This window comes from Aquila chrysaetos, chromosome Z (genome assembly GCF_900496995.4).
Source record: "Aquila chrysaetos chrysaetos chromosome Z, bAquChr1.4, whole genome shotgun sequence".
Lineage (NCBI taxonomy): Eukaryota > Metazoa > Chordata > Aves > Accipitriformes > Accipitridae > Aquila > Aquila chrysaetos.
In genome coordinates, this window is record NC_044030.1 from 13,937,390 (window position 1) to 13,943,425 (window position 6,036).

A 6,036-nucleotide genomic window follows, 5' to 3' on the forward strand; every position below is an offset into this window, starting at 1 on the left:
TTCCGACCCGACGGACCCCGAGTTCGAGACCGCTCGGGGCCGGGTTTACAACCGGCTGGGCGGACCTTCCTGCTGCCCTGCGTTAACTCCGACAGTCCTTTTTCCAGGATAGTAACAGATTCTCCTCTCTCCTTGGGGTTCACACCCCCAGCCCAGTAAGCTACTCGGGACGTTATCGACTGATCACCTGCCAGTCCAGCACTCAGAAACACTCCCGGTCCCCAGTAACCTCTCGCTTCATCATCACTCAACAGTATCCGATCCTCCCCCGTTAGAGAAACTCTCCACAAATACTCAGGTTTGGTTCCGCCGAGCTTGCGCGAAAACTTAGCTTGCAACTCGCCGAGTTCGGGTCCCAACCGACGGGCCGTGCAAACAGCGCTCCGGGGGCTCCCACCGTGCGGACCTGCGTGCCCTTCTGTTTCAATAAGGGGCCGCACGTCCCTTTCCTCCAATTCCACCTTCAGACAAACTATTTCCCCTTGCCTTTTAGCAGAATCACTCTTTTGGTTCTGTGCTTGAATCAAGCAGGCGCCCAGAAGGGCACACACACTGCCTTTGCCATCTCAACAATTTCCGCGGCATAGTTCTACTGTCTCCAGGACCGCTGCCAGGTCGGACCACTTCTCCTTCGCCCAGTCCAGACCTGGGGGAGAAGGGCTGCAGCCGTGCCTCCGTAATAATTCCTCCATTAACACCATCCTGCTGACTACGCCAATTTAAAATGTTACAGATGCATGACTAACCAAATCCAACAGGTGTTAAAACTCAGATTTATTCTTCAGCAAAAGTTAGTTAGAAGTCAGGTAACATTTTGTAAAACCACAGGCTCAATGATGTAAAGAGAATTAATACTACACGGCCGACTTATACCCCTGTCGAATCTGGCCTGTGGTCATTTAATTCTATTGGCCAGGAGGGTCACCTCGGTGTACCTGGCACGTCTCGATTGGCCAGTTCAAATTTCAACCTGCAGCCTCCAGGGTTTCCTTCCCCTTCTCCCTGCCTGGAGAAGTTTTGTTTCCTGCTGGCAGGATGGGGGGCCGGGATGTACTGCCACATCCACCTGCAGCCCATGGAGGACCCCACACCAGAGCAGGTGGGTGCCCGAAGGAGGCTGTGACCCTGTGGGAAGCCCGCGATGGAGCAGGCTCCTGGCAGAACCTGTGGACCCATGGAGAGAGGAGCCCACGCTGGAGCAGGTTTGCTGACAGGAATTGTGATCCCGCGGGGGACCCACGCTGGAGCAGTGTGCTCCTGAAGGACTGCACGCTGTGGAAGGGACACATGCTGGAGCAGTTCGCGAAGAACTGCAGCTCGTGGGAAGAACTCATGTTGGAGAAGTTCATGGAGGACTGTCTCCAGTGGGAGGGACCCCACGCTGGAGCAGGGAAAGAGTGTGAGGAGTCCTGCCCCTGAGGAGGAAGGAGCGGCAGAGCCAATGTATGATGAACTGACCGCAACCCCTGTTCCCCGTCCCCCTGCGCCACTGCGGGGGAGTAGGTAGAGAAAACTGGGGATGGAGTTGAGCTGGGAAGGAGGGAGGGATGGAGGGAAGGTGTTTTAAGATTTGGATTTATTTCTTATTATTCTCCTCTGATCTGCTTGGTAAGAAATTAAATTAATTTCCCCAAGTCAAGTCTGTTTTCCCAGTGATGGTAATTGGTGAGTGATCTCTCCCTGTCCTTATTTCGACTCATGAGCCTTTTGTTGCATTTCCCTCCCCTGTCCAGTTGAGGATGGGGTGTAATAGAGCGGCTTTGGTGGGCACCTGGCATCCAGCCAGGGTCAACCCACCACAGTGTTGTACATATTAATATCAGCTGTTAACAGCTTTCAAAAAAAGAAAGAATATTCTTTCAGAACAGAACTGGTAGATTTGAATCTTCATTGTTTTTACTAGACTAATATATACATGGAAACTTAAAGGACTTGTGTGTCTGAAAGCTTGGGGTTTTTTTCCCAGTGATATCAGTTGCTCAAATGAAAGATTTTATCTTCCATGGGATACCTCCGTGCAGAGAGTTACAAATTATGCCTGTAATTAAAGTAAACTGAAACACAGTAATTAATTCTAAAGAAATAACTTAGGCCACACCAAATTAATCTGCGGTTTTGAGAGGGGGGTTCCAGAATACCTTCTGCCATTTTTAGAGTAGACATGCATTCATTTTACCAAGATTTGAATGGAGTTCATTAATAAAAAAATGGAACACCAAATACTGTGTAATTTATGTCATCTTTTCAAACTTTTCTGCATGCATGTTTGCTAGTACCAAAGACTATATTGTGGGGATTATTTGTGCTCCTGAAAAGAAACAAATTATGTTTTACTACTGAAGCTGAGGACCACATCTTCAGCACTGTAAATCAGGAGGTCTGGAGAAGACAAAAGAATCTGACTTGGGATGCTTTCCTATATCTGTATTATAATTACTATATTTTTAAAGACCAACTTTCTTTTCATTGTTCTGTTAAAATGTTGCATTTATATGACTCATTTGTTTGTAAGCATAGTAGAGGTGTGTGCTATACAGATGCATTAAAGGGACCCTTTGGGTCAGTGCAATTTGAGTTTACCATGTGCTCTGATTCCTATCTGCTCTGTGCTTTGTAAACCACGGCTGTTCCTCCTCTCTCTGAGGTAAAGTAGATCATGACAGCCTGATCAGCCTCTTTCTATACTTGGGAACAACATGTTATATCATTATCTAAATGTTTAAACATTGGTAATGCAGCTCCTATCAGGAGTAGCAGGCAAGGTTAGTCAAAGAATCGCTGGTGCATTTTATTCTTCGTTTTCTGTCTGTGAAGCCTTTAAGCTTGGAAGTCGTTAAGCTTGGAAGAATGGATTAACTTGAGTTAATATTCAAGGCCAATAAATGAAAATTATGTGTGTATATCAGGTTTCAGTTGATGTTCAGTCAATTATATAGTTGAGCTGATGTTCTAGCAGCGATATACTTCAGGTTATAGTAACAACCTCATGCATTAGAAAAAGTTGGTTTCTTGTATAAACTTCTCACTGTGCTATGGTCACTTTCCATTATATCATATTACCTGGACCCTGAATTTTAGGGGAAGTAAAGGACAGAAACTCTGCCATGTGATGAGCTCTCCATAAACAGTCTATCTCATTTTCCTTTTAGATATGATTGAATTAATGCTGTTCTATCCTGCAGCAAGGAAGCGACATGACTAAATTGCTTTGCAGAACTGGGTTGTGAAATTTTAAAATAAACTGAGCATTAAAAAGACACTACAGAAGTGCCAACTATTTGCAGATATATTGATAGTTATACGAATTACTGCTTTGTATTGATTTGATCACTCCATTTCTCAAATAATGAAAGCATGCATTCAAAGTTTTGTGATTGACATAGATTTTGACTGCATGCTATCTAGGACTTAAGAATTTATGAAGTAAACCCTCTTTACATACTTAAGTACTTCCACTGCCATGTTAACTAGATTAGTAAACAGGTTTTAAGTGCTAATGAGGGATAAGAATAGTTTCTCATCAGGGCTTATATATTTGTATAAATAGCTAGAAGATAATGTTTTATTATTTCTGAAAGAACCTCTTTCAAATTATGCCCATTGATTATACTTATTTTAGGAACGTCTGGAAAAATATACAATCCTTTTTTTTTTTTCCTCAAGGATTTATGTAAGATACTGTCAAAGAAAAAATTGCTAATTTACGGATGAAAAAATACATTTAATATTTTGACAGTTGTATCCTTCTCATGCCCTTATCTTTAAGCCTTAAGCTAGTTCAGTGGCATATAATTTATTTACTAATATTAATGTTGAGTTGACTATAAATTTTATTTGCACTTGTTTGGAGGGTTCTCCATTACTGCCTTCATTACTGATCCATTACTGTAGAGAAAAAAAGCAGAGCACATTGTATGAAGCACTATGCAGGGATATTACTGCAACATCAGCACTCACCACTGTGCAAAGTGGTATCTTGAATCTCATTCTGCAGCAAATATGTTTGATTTGGAAACACTCACTTTACGACCTTGACTTCATTGTCTCTTTCCTCTGTAAAGCTACCTCATCTTTAAGTGATCCCAGTTCTTTCCTGAAAATTTTTTTTTTAGTCCTTTGAATCTCAATATTCTCGGTTTCCTGCAACAAGACAATTCAGTGTCTCTGAGGCCAGAGGAACTATAGTTGAAATATCCAGTCACTAGGGGAAGAGCAAAAGGCAAAGAAGTTGAGGGTTTTGCCAGGATATGGCATCATGTTATCATTTTTCTCAGCATATGCCTGAAAGAGATTATTGTAAGAAAAGCACACCTTTGCTTGTGTATTGGCTTTGTGTGGCAAGGTTTTGGTAGCAGTGGGGGTTACAGGGGTGGCTGCTGTAAGAAGCTGCTGGAAGCTTCCCCTGTGTCCAACAGAGCCAATACCAGCCACTGCCCAAAGCTGAGCCAATCAGTGGTAGTGGTAACGCCTCTGGGATAAGATTTTTAAGAAGGGAAAAAAAGTTGCGGGACAGACACAGAAATGGCAGCTGGAGAGAGGAGTGAGAACACATAAAAGAAACAACCCTGCAGACCCCCAGGTCAGTGAAGAAGGAGGGGGAGGAGATGCTCCAGGCGCCGGAGCAGAGATTCCCCTGCAGCCCGTGGGGAAGACCATGGTGAGGCAGGCTGTCCCCCTGCAGCCCAGGGAGGTCCACGGGGGAGCAGATATCCACCTGCAGCCCGGGGAGGATCCCATGCCAGAGCAGGTGGGTGCCTGAAGGAGGCTGTGGCCCCATGGGAAGCCCGCGCTGGAGCAGGCTCCTGGCAGGACCTGTGGAACCGTGGAGAGAGGAGCCCACAGAGCAGGTTTTCTGGCAGGACTTGTGACCCCGCAGGGGACCCACGCTGGAGCAGTCTGTGCCTGAAGGACTGCACACCGTGGAAAGGACCCATGCTGGAGCGGTTTGCGAAGAACTGCAGCCTGTGGGAAGGACCCCCATTGGAGAAGTTCGTGGAGGACTGTTTCCTGTGGGAGGGACCCCACACTGGAGCAGGGGAAGAGTGTGAGGAGTCCTGTCCCTGAAGAGGATGAAGCGGCAGAAATAACGTGTGATGAACTGACTGTAAACCCCATTCCCCGTCCCCCTGCGCCGCTGGGGGCGGGTAGGTAGAGAATCTGGGAGTGAAGTTGTTCCCGGGAAGGAGGGAGGGGTGGAAGGAAGGTGTTTTGAGACTTGGTTTTATTTCTCATTACCCTACTCTGGTTGATTTGTAATAAATTGAGTTAATTTTCCCCAACCTGAGTCTGTTTTGCCCATGACAGTAATTGGTGAGTGATCTCTCTTGTCTTTATCTCGACCCATGAGCCTTTTGTTATATTTTCTCTCCCTTGTCCAGCTGAGTTGGGGGAGTGATGGAACAGCTTTGGTGGGCACCTGGCATTCAGCCAGGGTCAACCCACCACAGCTTGAAAAAAGAAAATAAATAGATGTGCGTAAATGAAAAAAAAAACCAAAATGTGGAAATGACATCTTACACCTGTGTTCCAGAAGCATCTTTTCAAAATGCTTAATCTCCCCTCTATTATTATCTGAGACAGCTGCCAAGATTCTTTATCCAGACTGAATTTTGCTTTCTGCTGTAGCTCACACTGGTGCCCTGAACTAAAGTAGGAGCAAGAAGAAATTTCTGTGGCTTCCTCCCACACAGATTTGCCTAACTTGCAGATACATGTTGCGTCTTACATTCTCTTCACAGTGATTCTCATCTCCAGTAGCAGCATACAACTTTGAGTACTTGGGAATGAAGTTTACGGAGATACTTAAACATTGCTTTTTATATATAGTTTAAATAGCCAGTAAAAAATATAATTCAAAAGATATAATTTTGCAGAGTGTTAAACACTACTTATCAGGGTACTTTTTGAGAGAGTCTAATTAATATTTTATATGATTTACTGTATCTTCAAAACTGAGTACTTTCAGGAGTTGCTAAACCATTATTTTGCTTTTGCCTATAGTAGATTATACATGAAAGGTCTAATGCTCATACAGGT